Source organism: Haemaphysalis longicornis, unplaced genomic scaffold, assembly GCF_048455015.1.
Source record: "Haemaphysalis longicornis isolate Haplotype H1 unplaced genomic scaffold, Haemaphysalis longicornis Haplotype H1 scaffold_3, whole genome shotgun sequence".
Taxonomy (NCBI): domain Eukaryota; kingdom Metazoa; phylum Arthropoda; class Arachnida; order Ixodida; family Ixodidae; genus Haemaphysalis; species Haemaphysalis longicornis.
Window position 1 is genome coordinate 96,875,538 of NW_027526335.1, and position 19,000 is coordinate 96,894,537.

Here is a 19,000-nt window from a genome sequence, read left to right on the forward strand (position 1 = left end):
TAAAGCAGCACCAACTTTTGTCCTTTCCGGACGAGCGGACATGTCACAAAAGCAGAGTCATCTAGCACAAAAAAGTAAACGTTTCTAAACGACAACACAGCAAGCCACAGCTGCTTGCATACAGTGACGGGCGACAGGAGGAAAATCTAATTGCCACACCACGTAGGCGCCCTAAAAGCGACGGGCACAGCCCGGCCCAAACGACTCTCTAATACGCGCACGCCTCCTCCTCCACCACGAACAGAAACACCCAAATCCGAGAGCAAGTGGGAAATGGAAAAGAACACGAATTGAAGAACAAATGGACGAAGTCAAAAAAGAGCAAAAGAGAGCAGTGTTCGGTAAAAGACGAACAAAGGGCGGACTGCTGAGCTCCAAGGAACGCCGTCCCTGCAAAAGAAGGAGCCGCCACGCGGGCTGGGAGCAAAGAAAATGAATTAAGCTCATTAAGAGAAAATGCGGGGATAGGCGCGGGCTGGCGGTGTTCGGAGGCTAGCGGCCGCCCGGGCAACGCGTACACATAGTTACACTCTATCTTCTTTCCCTGCTCTTATCTTTCCCTTGGCTCAGTGATGAGCGTCTCTTAACTAGCAGCGGGGCACCCCCACGCCCGACTGGCGATATTTGCTCGGTGGGCGGCGCGGTGCTGTGGCTAGTGTTGCGTGCGAGTTGCCGTTATTTTCCCCCGCGGATGCTGATGGAGGGTGCCTCTGGGAGCGCCAGTTAGGGCCGCTAATTGAGGCTTAACTCTTTCCGCTCTATGCGGCAGGCGAGCTTGGGCGCGCACCGAAAAACCAGGCAGCTTGGAACTTACTTGCGCGGCGAGCGTATGCTTCATCCCGGGAAGCGAGCTACAGGAAACCCCAACGGGCTCATTGGTGTTTTTTTTTTTTTCTCCATCGCCGTCTATCTGTTGTGCTTACCCGAGTTGAGTACCCGGCCGGTTATCGTCAAATACCGGTTTAATAACGGCCATTGATCATAGCTATGGAATGCCGGAAACTCTTGGTACGGTGCACGGCCCATGTTCAGAGCTATCGTGCGCAGGAGCTGTGCCCATGCGCAGCTCCACCAAGTGTGCGCATGTAGTCAAATTTGGGGAGTTTTGCACGCCGAAGCTACAGCTGGGATATGAGGCGCGCCGTAGAGGAGGGCTCCGGAATAATTTTGACCGACTGGCAATCTTTGATGTGCGCCGGATTCTCGACACACGGGCGTTTCCGCTTTTCGCCAGGTCCATTTGAAAAGCGGCCGCCGCGGACGGGAATCCAACCAGAGTTCTTAGGCTCAGCAGCGCAACGCTTCTGCCGCTAAGACACCGCGGCGGGTAACTGTGCTCATGTATATGCTTAGTTGCGCATATGTTACGATGGAAACGCGAGGCCCGTAGTTAAAGTTTAACACGCGAATTCGAACAGGCGTAAACTAAGTTGCCCTCCGATAAGAGCGCTATACGGTGGTCCCTCACTTTGACGTAGGGTAATCTGATGTGGGGAAACATGGCGCAGCATGATGGGCGGTACGCCCAGTGACGCAAGCTGCAGGTGGACGGCGATGAAATCCAGCTCCACGTACACCGCTAGATAAACGAACACAAAAGCGTGCTAACTTGTGAATGCGCGGGGTACTGGAAATAGCGCGCCTTCTTGTAAATCCTTCTAGTAAAAATTCCGCCAGTCTGATCGTAATGAAGAGGACAGGGAAGCAAAGAATGTGTCGATAATTTTTTAACCAGCGCATGCAGATTTAGCCATGTATTCGGTTGGGGCACAACTTACAGCCCGGGATGGCAGTATTCCCCGTTTTATGTCCCGGTCTTCGAATCTCCGTGAAAAGAAAGATTCTTAGGGAAATGAACTGATCGGCGACGCAGTGGAGCTTCGGTAGGTGTTCCCAGAATGGGCGGTTTGCGATTCCGCCCAATCTTTACAACAATAGAAGTTTTGCGTTCGTAAGGAAGCCACAAAGCATTGAGTTTAGAGCAACAGTATCACAGAACAAGCTTCCCGCACAACAAACATCACGAGGCCGAACTCCGTGAATTTGCGGATTTTTTGTGTGGATTCGCCGTGTTGTTTACCAAGACGATGGTCGACGTAGACGCGCGTTAACGCATAACAAAACCGCGTGTAATGTGAGGCTGAGGTTTCAAAATTTCCTACGAAGCTATCTAATACTGTGCATAAGGGATATGAGAGGCCACCTGAAGCGTATTTAAAGATAAAGACGGAAGTTTAGTCCAAAAAATAGGTATATTTTTTATGTTTAAACTAGCTTTAATGTCCGAAGGCAGTACAGTAACTTTGGCCTAAATGCGAACGAAAGCCATGTGTTGAACTGTAGAACGTCACACAGTCTTTCCCAGTGTCAATCGAACTGGAAGGTCTCGCATGTCGGTTCTCACATGACAACGTTTGTATAATAACATTGGGTGTTAAAGCGTAGTTGACATTTCTGCTAACTAGATCTAAAATTACTTGTTAGCACATGACAGTTCGTCCCACCAGTGTACTCCTCCTGGTTCTCCAGATTCAAATATTTTTGTGAACCTGTAGCTTTGCTGAATTATGCCGAGCCTTGGAGTAAAACACTTACTTTCCGCAGGTTCCAAAGGTCGGTTCCTATGTCAGTATCAAGTAATGGTAATTCAGCCACGAACACGGACACGTTTGGGAAAATGGACGACGTAGGAAGTTGAACGTTTTGTGCACTCACCGCTGCTGCAGCCTCCTTGCGTTCTTTGGATCTGAAAAGATGAAAAAAAAAATGTCTGGCATTAATATTTTTTTGTTCGCGAAGAAGAAGACACGTGATTACTTTTCATTTCCAGTCATGGTCATTATTCTTTAATTATGGAAGAACAGTAAATTAATGAACCTGAGATCGTGTTGCGGCCACTGCGGAATAATCCGACAACAGAGTTGACCGCTAGCTTGCGAAAGCGAAAACGTGCGAATCATGAAACCGAAAGCCTAACTATACGACAACTCCACGCCCCGACGTCAATTGTACAATACTCTCGACGCCCAACACACACGACGTAAACCGATTTTGACTGTAATTGTTGATAGAAATGGGGACGAAAGACAGCGGTCAAGAGAGCGAACGCCTTCGCTGTAATGAGGAATGGAAAGGAGAGAGAGAGGACAGAAACAGGGGATCAACAACGCGAATATCTAGATTAAAAACAAAAGAAAACGAGAGAAAGAAGGGCTCAGGTTATCACATGATTTGTCCGAGCTAATCATGTCAGCTGTATGTCCTAGCAACAACAAAATTCCATGTATCGTCCTATCAGGTATACACGTCTCTACACGGGTACATGTATTCGATTCTTGCCCGCAGCTGAAGCATCCCTAAAAAAACTGAAATGCAATTAAAAATTGGTCGTGTGCAGATATTTCGCTTTTCGCTTTGAAAGTTCTTCGACAGTCAAAGGTCACCCGGAAAGGTCATCCGCACCGCTTCCCAAGATGGACTCAAAACCGTAAATTTCCATTTCTTGCCCATCTTACAACAAGCACAGTGCACCCGCTACGCTTCCCGGAACTGGACACGCTTTAATGCTTGGAATTGTTGCGTTGGACGGCCCCAGTGCACGCCGCTGGCAGTTAATGATAAAACACCTAATTAGTACATCCCGGGCTTTACAAACATCGGCTGCTACGAAGCCCGTGCATATTTATGAACAGGTCTGCCACGACGGCAATTAAAATGGGGCCGACGGCCCGAAGAAATGAAGCCGGCTGCCCGGAGTCTGTATCGGGCCGTGAAATATACAGCTCACTTTCGAAAGCAGGACGTCTTTAATTAAGAAGGCGCCACGCTCGCCGAATGCTTGGAGGGGTACGCTTCCTAGTTTTCTGAATACTGTCTCGGCTCTCGACTGAAGTTCCTGATTAATCGCCGTAGTCAACTCGAGGACCCCCGAGGAACAAGGGTGTAACGGATTCCTGCAGCAAAGATACAGAGATGCGGGTTGGACAAAAGAAGCACGCACGCACACCGGAGTCTAAGCTCAGATATGAAGCTGCAGGCAAAGGGGGAGATAAAGTAGAACTTCTGCAAGAAAAATGTAAATGAAAATATCAGAATAGGAAAAGTAAAAGCAAACAACTGCTTGAGCGTATTATGCTGGAGCGCGAAGACAATGGAGGAAGTGCAGAATTTGAAATTAATAAGGCTGAGTACTGCCCTATTCAAGGCGGCCGTTCTGGAGGGCTCGTTTAAAGAGTTTCTTTCTCTCTATCTCTCTCCCTATCCCTTCCTGCGAGTGAGTGAGTGAGTGAGTGAGTGAGTGAGTGAGTGAGTGAGTGAGTGAGTGAGTGAGTGAGTGAGTGAGTGAGTGAGTGAGTGAGTGAGTGAGTGAGTGAGTGAGTGAGTGAGTGAGTGAGTGAGTGAGTGAGTGAGTGAGTGAGTGAGTGAGTGAGTGAGTGAGTGAGTGAGTGAGTGAGTGAGTGAGTGAGTGAGTGAGTGAGTGAGTGAGTGAGTGAGTGAGTGAGTGAGTGAGTGAGTGAGTGAGTGAGTGAGTGAGTGAGTGAGTGAGTGAGTGAGTGAGTGAGTGAGTGAGTGAGTGAGTGAGTGAGTGAGTGAGTGAGTGAGTGAGTGAGTGAGTGAGTGAGTGAGTGAGTGAGTGAGTGAGTGAGTGAGTGACCAACTAACTAACTAACTAAAATAGCTTTCTTCCAGCTTCACCCGGGGACCTCGTTCGTATTTTATTTCAGAAGCGGTCAACCTAGCTGTCGTTCTAAATACAAGTTAAGCTCCATCCTTTCTTTCTTTCTTTCTTTCTTTCTTTCTTTCTTTCTTTCTTTCTTTCTTTCTTTCTTTCTTCCTTTCTTTCTTTCTTTCTTTCTTTCTTTCTTTCTACGTTGAACCAACAGAAATAAAAACAAACGCTTGCTCTCAATCACTGAGGGAAAAAAAATGATCATGCTGAAGATTGGCCGACATTCCTTTTTCTGTCGAGTTTGAACCAGCGGCTTCATGGTGTTTACGTACTAGGCTTAGGGGAACTCTTACACATCCTCTTATTTTGAGGGCCGTACTCGTTCATCAAATGAATCGTGATGGAAAACGTTCTTGCCCCTTGACCTACAGTTGATACATGGCGAGAACTGCGCAAGGGGGCACAAAAAAGTAATGTACAGGAAGAATGTATTTGTGACGCTCATTTTTCAAACCTACCCCTTTACTAGGCGTTGGTGCATGTGCGTGAATCACGAATCAAAAAAGCATCAAGAATAGTGCGTGAATCAGGAAATATATTGACTTCCTCTCTCACACGCATCAAAACGTACACATAAAAGGGGTGGCTAACTCTGCAGCGAAAAATAAGCGGCGAAACTGCCAGAAACGAATAAGCTCCAGAAGTAACGAAACTGTCAGAAACGAATCAACGGGTTGTCTTGCGTTCCCATCCGCCGGCCTGGGAACCGCGGTAAATAAACAAGAACCCCTGTTTTATTTTTCGAGTTAGCCGCGGAGTAGTGAGACTCGAAACTTTGTTTCCGTGCTACTTCCGGCAGGACCTCCCAGAAAACAAAGAAACAAAAACGAAGACACGGGCGCAGACCAACGGGGTTCTCAAACAACACAGACGCAGCGAGCAGGATACTGGCCGGCGATTCATCGCACAAATTGCAAGCGAGCACAGGCAGGAAATGACTACTTCCCGAGACGCCCCGTCTCTGGGAGGCCCGTTTCCTCTTGCGTGTTGCGGACTGAAACCCCGAGGAAGCAGGAACCAGACGTGTTCGGAACAACGCAAGAAATCTCCAGGCCTGTCTCATCAGTAGATAAACGATTTCGAGGCTTTGGGGAGCGCGCAACTTCTAGTGTAGTGGTTTCGGAACGTTGCTCCCGCACTGTTTCCTTCATGAATTTGAGGCAAGCAAGTTTGTACAGATGGAGTCAATTCAAGCCGCACTCTTTCCGATTTCGCCTGGTTGCTTTGGCTACATTTTTATCAATTAATAAAAGTATTCTTGCGCATGTACGCATGTTCACGTTCCTTGAACGTATTTGAGATGAACCGAAGGTTAGGCTAGTTGTAGCTTGAAATTCGTACCCTGTGCAGCAGAGGCAAATTGCGAGCAAACTTCCCGTAATATCACCTCGGTGCCCAGGATTAGAGGAGGATGCTCTGATTTCTTTTCTTTTTCATTTTTATTTTATCTAGCGCCATTGCCTCGGTAAAGTTAACGCAGTGGCATTTATTTGGCCGGTTTAACGGCAGCCTTCATTCATGAAGTTCAACAGCCCAACAGAAAGTCCCCGTTTTGCCCTCACAACCACGGAAAGCTCTAAGAATCCCCCGTAATTTTTATTTGTTCGGCTTGACACCGAAACCATTTTTTCCTCGTTTTACTATAATTTTCGCAATGCTCAATCTGGTTTTATACCAAATGCTTTGCATGTGCCAATGAAGGGAGGTCCTATTGTTCACAGGCGTCTTATCATCCATACTGCGGTTTCCATGTTGTTTTGTGTTTTTTTTTAAACGAATACTGATCTCTATGCTGCACGCCTGATTAGCCCGACGTATGAGAGCACCGTCTTAGACGAGAACTGCGGGGTCTTGCCTGGGTTTTTTGTGTACGACACGAAATTTTCCCACCAACTAAAGGCTAACACCTTCGCTGTAAATTGGAGAATGCACAAACCGCAAGGAGAGACCGCAAGTTTCTTTCCAACGAGGTTACAAAAACGAAGCGAAAGAGCAACCATGCACGCACAAACTGCACGGTTGCTTCAGTGCATTAGAAAAACAAAAAAAAAACATTTCACGCGGAATGAGATATCATCTTCCCAGCCCCATAGAAATCGCCGAGACAAATAGAAATCGATACCGCCAATTCTTGTTTTGCAGGAAGGAATATTAACCGAGGCCCGAAGCAGTTACACCACCGACGGGGACACGAAACATCGGAGCAAGCGCCCCAACAGACAAACGCATTTAAAAAGGAACGTATTAAAGGGGCGCGTCAATCCACAAGAGGGAAGCAATAATGAAAACTAAACTACTACTGTTATCCCGGCCGCCCAAAACGCCCGCAGGGACAAAAGTCTGCCGCCGTCCCGGTCCCAATCTCTCTTTTTCATTTTTTTTTTCGTTGCGAGAGGCGCTCTGTGGGAGCACGCGGTGCAAGGAAATAAATGAGTCGCTCGCGCCGCCTCCCGCTCGAGCGCTCGCTCCTAGCGCTCCGGTTCTTTGCTCCGCTCAATGCGATGCACTCGTACAAGAACAAGAAAAAAAAAAATAACAACGAGAAAGCCCTCCCGTAAGCAAACAAGGGCACGGCTGCGTCAAAGCCAAATACGCAGCCCGTGGGGATGAAAGAGGGTGCAAAAACCTACACGCTGAAGTTGGGATACAGAGAGGGAGAGTAAAAAGAAGGAGAATAAATTCAAACATTGCGCGCGCATTAAGCGATCTATCGAGACGCTCGATTCTGTGGCGCGTAGAAGACGCTGCGCGCGCTGAATGAACTCATACACAAGCCGAAATAAAAAATGGTAATTTGGTAGGAAGAAAGATAAAAAAAAACGAACGCGGTGAAACAGCAGGCATAGGAGGATCATATACAGGACGAGAATCCAGAAAACCAGGAACCGGAAGATGGACCACCGAAATTTTTCGCTGCAGACCGCATCCCTTACGCGCAACGCTGCCGCAGCGTCATCCGGTCGAGGGGGAAATTCGTCACTTCCATTCGCTGTTGTGCCTGTAGTGTAAGCCAAAAATGGTGGTGACGGGACGGGGCGAAAAGGCGCTCAGGGCAACGCCGACAACCATATATATATATATATATATATATATATATATATATATATATATATATATATATATATATATATATATATATATATATATATATATATCGGTTTCCAGCTTGTGCACCTACTGTATCGACTGGCATCTATCTGCACGCACTGACGCACACCTATATTTACGGGAGCGAGGTCGGTCTGAGGCCCCGCCGTATATCGTTTATGATGATGCGTCCGACGCCCGGGGAAGCGCGCGCAAGCCGCCGGGGCGTTGAGATATCGCTCGGTTTTGTTGCGCTTTAAGGGCGGCGGCGCGCACGTCGATGACGACAACGCCGAAAAGGCGCGTTGGCTTTTTCTCCGCGTCGGCCGATGAACCCGACCATCAGCGGGCGCTGCGGTGGGCAACGGATTTTACAGTAAATGTATCTGGAGGGAGCGGCTTTCGCGCTAGCGTATACAGGTGTACACGCGAAGAAAAGAACGCCGCCTCGAAAAATAACAGCAACAACAACAACGGCAAAAGACGGTAAAAGCGACGTGGAATGGGTGTCTTCTTCTACGGCACAGATAGAGGAGGAGGAGGAGGAGAAGAAGAAGGAGAGAGAGAGAGAGAGAGAGAGAGAGAGAGAGAGAGAGAGAGAGAGAGAGAGAGAGAGAGAGAGAGAGAGAGAGAGAGAGAGAGAGAGAGAGAGATGCAATGCACGCGCTCGCTGCTGCTGCGGGGTATACGTTCATCACTTCGTTTCTTATCCAATACGTGTGTTTTGCGTTCTGCGATATATATCACCTGTATTCTCGGACCTACACCTCTGCGGTTGCTCCTTCTCCTTTATTGAGATGTTTCCAAGTCCGATCACAGTGAAAGCGTCACGTTTCGCCTAGGAAATCAAAAGAATGACTCCATTCTTTGACCAGGTTGTTGTAAGTCGAGTGTTTTTCTTTTTGGGCTAGAGGCGCGTCCCCGCAACGTCCACACGCGCACGCGCAGTACGCGAAGGCAGACTTTGAAATCCTGCAACGCATAAAGAAACAAAATAAAGCAATGGGAAGGGGGAAGGTGAAAAGACGTGGGCGGAGGATACGCCTTGCCTGCCACGGGAGAAAACGTATACTTTATGTGTGGCAAGATGAAAAGCGCTGCTCGGGCCGGAAGACGTGCCTCCTGCAGGTGGCAATATACGCGTAACCGTTGATAAAGGACCCTCCCCCGCTGAATAAATCATGAAGGATGGCGGCTCACCTATATAGGTGTACGCACACGAGTCCTCTCAAATTCTGCTGCGCGCGCACGCGACCGTTTTGCACAAACCGGCCGAGCCTGACGTATCCATCATGCCTAATTCCCTTCACTTGCGTATTTTTTATTTTCCTCGTTTCAGCGAAAGCTCCGGGTGCTTGAGCCGCCGATTTGTATCCTGTCTTTGTCTATTTTTCGCAGTCACTCTTTTTTGACGATCAGTTTATCCGTGCTGTGCCATACACGTGCTAAGAATGAGAACTGACTCAACGACGAGGGGATTCTGCGAAGAGTAAACGTCAGGCAAAACGATTTTGTCAAAGCGAAAAGTATGAACGATCAGTTTTGTGAATCGGTATACTTGAGACGGGCGATCACTCTCCCGTGTCGCTACTTGTGAATTCGCCCAACAATGGAAATGTTGAGGCCTCTGACTATTACTGAAAACAGTTAGTGGCTGCGTGATGCTAGCGAGAAGTATATCCTGTGCCAGTCTACCTCGTCTTATATATCTTGTTTCAAACAAACTGAATTTACGCATTGTAATCAGCGGCAGTTTTTTTTTATACCTTGCACTACCCGTGCAACATCGCTCCGCGTGAGTATACATATTCAGAGGAAAACATCGACTTTCAACCACGCCCAATTATGCAACGCGCAACGAGCTTGTTTTTTTTCAAACTAACAGGAGGTACCATTCTTGCGTACCTATCTCTACGAAATTTCTTGTCCTTTATTCTATTTTCAGTCCTGCAGCCGGGTGCAATCTTTTTTATAGTAGGTGCATTATTATTAGGAGAGCAACGGCTTCGTACGACGACCTAAACGTATTTGAGCAAACGGCGCGTAAAAAAACCTTAATGAACGCTGCTTTTAACCTTTGAAGGGTGCTTGTGCATTGGCTGCAGCAGCCAAATTCCGTGTTTGCTTTGTTGTGCTTACATCACAACACCATTACAAAGCTTACATTACAAAGCGGCTGGAAAGGCGGAAGTTGCGTCCCTTTCCAGCAGCTTTGCACTTGCAGTCATAGAACTTAGAAGTTTTTATAAGCCTAAGAGGAAGCAACATTACCTATAGGCAGACTTCCCTTACGAACGCGAAGACCGAAGAGCCGGCGATCTAAAAGAGCCATCCTCACTAATTCTCGGCGACTCCGCAAACAACCACCCGTACACCTTCCTGCAAGCTTTATCGTCCATTCCGTCATCTCGCACGTGCTTGCATTTGCGTTTGGAGAGGAGGGAAGCGTCAGCAGTGGAGCTACGCGTGCGCTCATCGGGTGTGACAGCGCCGTCCCGGCGAATGTACCGGCGCGCTGATTAAGCCACCCTCATCCGTACCCTGACACGGTGTCCGACACAGCGGATGGAAGAGGCTGCGCACGCTCCATTCGTTCCCAAAGAGATGGAAGAGGAGGAGTAGGATGCAGACGAAAAGAAGATGACATGCTGCGCTAGTTGTGTGCCGATGATGTATGCACGAGTCTGTAACGCTCTCCCCCCCCTGCCTCCACGCTGCCTGTTGGACGCGGACCGAGGTTCGGAGAAATTATAATTCGATTTAGTTCCAGACGACTGCTGGGGGAGCGCGCGTTGCATCCCGTTGGAACTGCGAGCGCATAGGGACTGACACGTTCCCCCTGCCCGGTGTCGAAGCCCCACGTGCGATTCCATCGCGCGGCTGCGGTTCGCAGCTGGGGTGCGAAAACGGCGATGGAGTGGCCGTCGGCACCATCTTGATGGTAGGGCCTAAACAGCAGGTTAATTTATTACATGGAGGCGTACTTAGTGAACCACAGAGAGCACACCCTACCTAAAAACGAAACTATGTAAATGGAGGGCCTGTAATCATGGTACAACTTTACATTTGAACGAACACTTATCTTTCCTAATTCCTCCTGGCATCATAAGCAATCTACGCCAACTTTTCGCCGTGGGTGTGCTGTTGCGGGACTAGATAAAGTTGAGGTAAAAATACTCATGGGGTTTGTTCGCGACAATTTCACCTACCGACACTGATCTTGGTGCTAGAAGAATGTGACTCGGAATGCACGCACGTTAGTGATACAAATAAGTGCCCGTCAGAACTGTGCCGTTTCTTTCGCCTAGAAGTTTCGCCAAGGTCGGCTTACTTGTATGTCCGGTGTAGTCTGCCTCTGTAGGTACCCTGACGCAGCCATTCATACCGGGAAGCCTTCCATAGACGTAAAATACAAAGCCTACAACCGGCCGAAACATGACCTCCTAAGCAATCAAGCGTGTCGTAGCAAGTACGATAAACAACAGGCTCTGCATGCAGATGAACGTCAAGCACAATCGCATGTTGAATGCAAAAGCCCACACATTGTTCCCGAACACGTCTACTCCATCCGAGCTGCATAGCACATATAACCACAGTTTTCGTGGCATTTGCTTTCTTCTTTGAGAGATGAGATAAAGAAATGACGGCCGCCTGGTGTTCAGGTTAGCAGATGAAGGTGATCGCAAGGCGGGGCTGCACGCCGTCGAAGACGTACGTACATGTACCCATTCGCAACTCGTTTCCAAATTGCGGAACGTACGCGCGCGTTCCTGTCCATTGCAGCGAGTGCCGAGCAGACACCGTGCATACGACAGGCGTTCAATCCAAACGCGTGCTGCAGTCGAGGCAGATACGCCGACGAGCTGTGATATGGAACAAGCGTCGGGAGAAGGCGGGCGGGTCAAACAAATGAGCCGAGGGGGACGAGCGTTGCACGTGAAGCCGGTGCAATTACGTAAGTGCCGGCTGCACGCCGACTGCTTTGGGAGAGACGTGAGAGGGAAGGGCACACTAGTCGTGGACGGGCAATGTTTTCGATGTAATTACGCCGAACACATCGACGATGCCGTTTGTCAGGCCTGGGCATGAGCACTACCGCGGAGCCGTAAAAAAATCGGAAAGAGAAATCGCTTTGAGTATGCGCTGTGGGGTTATACGAGGACTAATAACTCCTGTCATTGTAGAAGGAGAGAAGGTTTGAGACAAATCATGCACAGGGGCTGCACTAAGTGATTTTGTTCACTAATTATTCCTGGGAGAGGAGCGTGAAATGTGTTTTTGACGTCTGGTTGATATTGATCTTATAACCCTATTTGATGTACCTGCGGGACGCTTTAGAACATTTTTTGCTTAATTGTGCTCGCAACCTATCTGCCCTTAATTTATTGCAAGTGTGCCGATGTGCACCATGACGCTTCCGTAGACATAGATGTACATGTGAAGGAAATACTCGCAATAATATTCCTAGCAGTGCCAGTGGGCTCTTTATCGGACCCAATCGGACGTGATCACCAAATATGGGAGATAGTGGGCACGGTGTCTGCCCGCAGCAAACTTCGAATTTGGTCTCACAGGCCAGAACGACACCTAGGCAACGGGCAACGCCGCAGTGGAAGGCTTACCAACAAGCCCAAAGCCGCACCATTTTGGCCTACAGGATAATTTAGACTATCTGGGGAGCTTTAAGGTGCGCAGAAATCTCGACGCACTGGTGTTTTTGCTTGTTTGTTTGTTTCTTGTTCCCTCCATCACAAAAAGACAGCCATGCTCAGGAGTCGAACTCACGACCTCGTGCTGAGAGCACAACCCCTAAGCCCCTGTGTCCAAGCAAGAAGAGATGTATTATTAATGGAACAACGCTCAAGTGCGCAGTGAAGGGAAAGCCAGATGCACTCACTTCCTTCGTAAACGTTAACAATGTGACTCACCAAAATGGCCTCGACCATAGTTATAAATACTGCGGTGTAGATGATAAGTCCTCTCGGCATCACACAATAACGAACGTCCTGACGTTTCCTCCATTCTTCCATTCTCAACGAAATGTGACCGGTCGGCCTTTGCTCAAATGTCCCGCCCTTTCACTCCTACCTACGGCACATAAATCATCGCCTTCCACGCAGTCGCTTTGTTATTTGCGAAGCGAGAGTTCCTCGCCCTGAACGCGAACGCTCGTGTAACTAACTAAAACTGAGACGCAAACACTTCGCGCACAATTATACGAGTGCCGCTAGTGCAATCCATCGTAAAATCTCTTGGTGCATAAGATCTAAAAATAAAAGTGTCAGTAAAAGACAACTTCCGACTTATTACATCATTATTATAGCCCGCATGAACGCTTTGCAAGGCTCGATAGAGCAAGAAACCCCGGTGCGCTGGAAGTGCATGCACGCACTGCGAGGTCAAGCCCGTACATTTACCAAGTAAATAGAGGCGATAGAACGAAAGGACAGAAACAGCATTCGCCATCATTTATTCCCGTTTCGAGCGCACGCGAGCGCATCGGCTAATAACTAGGTTCCTCGTATATTCCCCGGACAAACAAGATTGACCGAGCTTTGTTTGCTCAATGTCCCAAGTCGGCAAAAGCTGGCTGTTTAAAAACCGGAACCAAGGATAGCGAGAGGAATAGCACGCCACGAAACAGAGCGCCCGCGACACAACGCAAACAAAAGAATGTTCGGTAGAGGCTGCGCATGCCTCAAAAAATTTTACCACTATGTACACACCGGAGGCGAACATTCCGATCAGCAAACGAAATGAAAAGCGTATACAGCGGAGAACATCTCGGTTCGGGCGACCAGACGAAACAAAACGTTCGGCTCGCACGGAGACAAAGCGCGAAGCGAGCGAGGTAGAGGAAGGGGGGGTGTAAGCGAAAAGCACACATGGCGGGAGCGGGGACAAATAGCCGGCGACCTTTCTCCCGTCTCGCGCGGCGGAAAGCAAGAGCCGAGGCGCCTCGCGTAATGTACGGCCGCGTGCGAGGTCAAGCCGTGGTAAGATTGTGTAAGCAGGTGGCCCGAGCGCCTCCACGTTCATCGCTCGTCTTCTTGTCTCTACCGCGCTCGCTCCACAGAAGGCTTGGCCGAAACAAGGTCAGGAGACGACGCGACCCGGGATGCTACTGAAGGGAAGAACAACCAAAAGCACATAACGAAAGAACTTGCAAGCTCCGCAAGCCATGAGGAGCGGGGGCCGAGTTAGCGGCTATGCTGTTAGCGGTGGCGCGAAGTTCCGAGTTTACAGTAGCGGTCCGAAGGAGCCGGCCGTGGTGGAATGGGCAAGTGCGAGGGTTTCCGATCCTCGCTGCGCGAGGATTTCTACTGGGCCGGCCGCTCTTTCAATGTGGATGAAAAACACACGCACACACGCACAGACGTCGGCGAAAGGCTCCGCTAAGTAGGCTGGTGGCGACGACGTCTGCGAGCTGGACCGCAGCGCCGGAGGGTGTGTGGGACGCGATTCCGCCGCCGCCTTGGCGACGTGCGTACGTACGCGGGGGTAATCTCGTAATGAGGACGGCCGACCGTGCGCCGCACGCAGGGTTTGTAAAAGCAAAGACGCTTTGCTTTGCCCAGCCGGTTTGTGGCTAATCAGTTCGGATCCGCTGGTGGCGACCAGTTAGAGAGAATACGGTTTGTCTCGCCCGTTGGTGAGGTGCTAGAAGTCGTGGCCTTTCTTTCTTTCTTGTTTGTCTTCTGGTAGTATCCCGTCTTTGTTTTTCGTTTGCTTTTTTTTTTCGCTCTTCAATCTTGCATGCTGGCTGAGCTCCTGACACCTGCGTCGAGCGCGTGAGTCGAGGGCGCTCTGTTGTTGTCGCTTGACGCTAACGAGGCACTTCCCGCGGTGCGTTAAGAAGACAAAAGACTAGCCGTCTGAAGACAGGACGGCGCTGCCCCGATGGGAGAACGACACTTCCTTGCTCCCTCCTCCTCCTCCTCCTCCTCCTCTTCTCTCTTTGCCCACCCGTATCCAAAGGCACCGTTCTTATCTGTTCCTGAAAAACGACTGTCTGTGCGTGCTTGTCGATTGAGGTCATTAGGCGCGTCGTATATTGACCCGTTGAACCCGCTCCTCTTCGGATGGCGGCGAAGGAGAACGAGCCCCGAGAGATCAATCATAAGTGACAAGTTTGCCATGGCGCACCGTTGGCGCCCTGCAGCGTAGTTAGCTGAGCGTGCATTCTACGTCGTTTCGCAATGCATGGGGGGCGCCCCGGTTTTGAGGAAACTTCAAGGTGTATAGACCGGCGTGCACCGACGGTGCTAGCGTCGCGTCACAGCGTGTGAATGTTTATGCGACAAGAGTTATGCGGCGTAAAAAAAGATCTCCCAGGAGTTCAGTGCTGTATTACGCTACGTTGAGGCTGCGTAGTGCGTACACGGAGCCAAGAAGTAAGGTAGGTTTGCGAAATACAACCGCTGAAATCCGCGCCAGTCGCACGTGTGGCCGCGCGTGCCATGCAGGATAGCCGAGGTCTCGTCCGAGAGTGAATACACCGGCCAACAGTACCGAGAGATAAAACTGTACAAACTGAGAAGATAGAAATAACAAATTGTGTAGATGGAGAAACGTCGCATATGTAAAGCACGCTTAAAAAACGTGCGATGACTGTACACGCCGCCCCTGGAAGGGCAACAAACAGGCCCTGAGGAAAATTTAGAACAGTTTATTATCGCTCCATATTTTATAAACAATGTGATGTGAAGCCTGAGGGATTCTGTATATTGCAGAACATCGACACGCTGCATTTGCTGGGTTTGTGTGTGTGTGTGAAGAGACAAAGGTAAAGGGCTATAGAATAAAATAAAAGCCCAACCGCATCACAGGGAGAGAGAGCGACATAGAGCTGGCATGTAGGCCTCTTGAACTATTGTTCATTCCCTATAAAATTATTGCTCTGAAAGATCGAGCGGCTAGAGAATTCAGCGTGAAACACACGACTGTTCATGTCATCGCTTCCCGTGGAGGTGGGTGTACAACCGTACGCGGTAAACATCCCGCCAAACCCCCCTATAGTACTTTCTCCGCTGTAGACGTTGGCAGGACAGACCGAGATTCGCACATTGGCTGTAAGCGGGCCCGTTCTCGTGTTCGTGCTCTCCGAGCCCCCCTCAGCGTCAAGTATTCATCTCCGCCTCCCACGCCCGGGTAGCGTGACGCGGTTTACCCGCGCAACTAATCACTAGCGCATTAATCAACGCTACACCGTGCTCAACACCGCATCAGAGGTTCACGCAGACGTGCGGCAAGCCATCACCACCGAGACAAACGAAGGCCTTGGAACGACTTCTTCGCCCCCGTTGTGTTCACCACTCCACCGACCTTTCAGAATCCTTAACTTGACGCGTCCCGATTTTTTCCAAACCTGAGTGAGTGATTGATCGGCGATAAGTTTATTTATTACGCTGTCATAGGGCCCACATTTAGATCGCAGTGGACGGTGGCAGGCGGTGCAGCAAACCAGGGTTCCGCCAAGGAGTGCTTAAGACGTGCGGAAGATTAAGCGGCCGCCTTGTGGGAGCGGGCGGCCGGCGATAGCCCCGAGCGCCGACCACGGCGAGCACATCGCAAGGCCGCGCATTACAGACGGAACCGAGGCGGAAAGAACGCGCAACATATTGGGGCTATTAATCTCCCATGCCGCAGCCTCCGCGCTCGGCTTTTCTTGACGGGGCCACGCGAGTGGCTTGGATGACGGAACACGACGCGCGGTCCGCCGGGGCCCCGTCGTTCTCAACTCGTTTTCGACTCCCGCTCTCGGTCGTGGATATCACGGGCTAAGTAGGGAGCGGCGAGTGCCATTCGGCAGCATTCGCTAACCGCTGATTCTATACGTTACGATTTGAAGTTCTTGTGGCTGGGGAAGTGCGGGTTTGTGCGTCTTCGGCAATGATGTTCCGTGCACGCTCACTTTAAAGGTACCCCGCAACACTTTTTGTAGCGTGAGCTACACTGGCCGATGTTGAGCAGTTTCGCGTGGCTCCTGGAGAGCCGTGCTGCGCATGCGCGAGAAGCAGTGACGTCTCACGGCGCACAGCTGCCGCGCTGGAGCCGCCGCCGCCGCGATTGGATTGGATTGGATTGGAAATGGTTTTAGCAGCAGTAAGAACGACGATCAGCTGATACTAGACAACCAGGAAACCTAAGAATAACCAGCTGAACCTTAGCTCACGCTACGTATATCCTGGCAAAGCCGAGCTAAGCCACTGCTAATTTTTTATATATTTTTTTTTCGAACTCCTAAATGCATGCCAAGCGTAGTCAACCAACACACCCAGTACTTATATCAGGGGTCGCAAAATAACTTCAGCCAAAAATTACTGCTCTATGCTCATCAGATAACATAGAAACTTGCTCAAAAGATTTTTATCTCTTTCCCGGTCTTGGCGTTCTCCAACCACTGGAATTACGTCATTACAGCGGTGTACGAGCTATTGGCCAATTTTCATCAGTTGCAGCAATGAACGTATTCGATGGCCACTTTAAAAAGAAAGCCACAAAAGCAAAACAGAAACGGAAGGCGGGTCTGCTGCGACGGGCAAATCAGGCAGTGCCGCTCCGTGTTGGCGATAACTATAGCTTTCGCAGTGCGCCCAGAAGCGAAGGAAAGTATGAAAGCGTTTATTGGAAGTCTTGCAGAGTCCCTTTAAGTTTCCCTATCCACGCCACAAAATTTCTGCGTTGTTCCTGGGCAGGATTTTCAAAAGTTCTTTCACACTCACCAGCATTTATTAAGGGCCACTTAGTGAGTTGCATTGATGCTCCGTCGCATATATCTACTATCACGTCGAGCAACAGTAAGGTGCACTACGAAGTCCCGTATTCAGCAGGGACTTCGTTGAGAGACCATTCGGTTGCCCAAAGGTTTTGCGTCGCTAATTATTTTAAGCCTATGCTGACTATTGCAAATCCTAGAGAACAGTTACGAGGAGCCCCTGAGCACGCTGTGACGCCGGGAAGCGGGTACGTCGGGTGATTCTCGTGAGAACAATAACTCCACGTATTTACGCAGTACAGAGTGGAAGCTTGGGCCTGTTGTTAATTCTTTTTGGAAAAAGGTTCACAGCGTGGGAGACGAGGACGAGGACCTGTGTTCTTCGTCGTCCTCGTCTCCCGCGCTGTGAACCTTTTTCCAAAACGTATTTACGGCCGTCGTCGTAAAATATGCAGGCTGTACTAGTTGGAATTCTGGACAGCTTAATTCCCTGCAAACTAGCGATGGTTTCATTTGGATCTAATTATTACAGGCCGCGAATTCAGTGAAAGAGGGAAAGTTCTTTGCACGGAACATCACTTGTGAATTACATCACACTCTGGTTAAAAGGATTCGGCAACACTTTTTTCAACTTTTTTTTCTAAATCTTAAATGCTTTTAGAACGTAGTAAACAGACACATCCAGTACTTAGGATATGGGCTCACAATGTACCTCAGCCAAAAAATTACTGCTCTACATCCATTACATAACTAGGAAGCTTAATTGCTCGAACGATTTTTCTCTGTTCTCCGGTCTTGTCGTTCTTCGAGTGCTCGAGTTACGTCATTACAGCGATGTCGCTTCCATTTGCCGGCTCCTTTCAGTTGCAAAAATAAACTGAAATGACAGCTACTTAAAAAAAAATCGCCACAAAAGCAGAGCAGAAACAAAAGGCGGATCGCGTGCTGCGACTAGCACATCACGCAGTGCCGCTCCATGCTGGCGATAACTGTAGTAAGGTATGAAAGCGTTTATCGGAAGCGTTATAGAGTCCCTTTAAAGCCAAATTAGCGGAGTGCGGTAGAACCATTCGTTTTTCACGGCGTTTATTTACTTCATCTTCTTTTACAATGTTCATGTGCGTATAAGACATTCCGCGAAATCCGGTTGCCGAGATGTATATCAGAGCATAACGGGGTACCTGTAACAGAACAGTGTGTTAACAATGTATGCTGTGTTGAACGCCAGAACGCGAGCGGGTCTGTGAGTATACGAGGTTGGTACGACGGTCACGCTTATGTCGCACTTTAGTACTGTAGGAGAGACACAACTTCGAGTATAATGTAACCCGAATGAAAGAAGGGGGGGGGGGGGGGGGGTAGAGTGATAAAAATGTTTACACATTTGTTTTGGTTTCAAAAATCCCCACTGCTTTACAAAGCCAAACTACAGCTGGTGTTAGGGCTATGGTTAGGTGTCAAGGAAT

At 49.3% G+C, this 19,000-nt stretch overlaps 1 protein-coding gene across 3 annotated transcripts in view; it reads right to left on the reverse strand.

Moving 5' to 3' along the window:
• Window positions 1-19,000, reverse strand: part of LOC144174911 (uncharacterized) — a 288,622-nt gene that overhangs the window by 198,337 nt on the left and 71,285 nt on the right. For all 3 annotated transcript variants that reach the window (XM_077703896.1, XM_077703894.1, XM_077703895.1), the window contains exon 2: window positions 2,716-2,746. The gene's annotated coding sequence lies outside the window, so the exon portion shown is untranslated. The remainder of the gene's footprint in view (window positions 1-2,715; window positions 2,747-19,000) is intronic.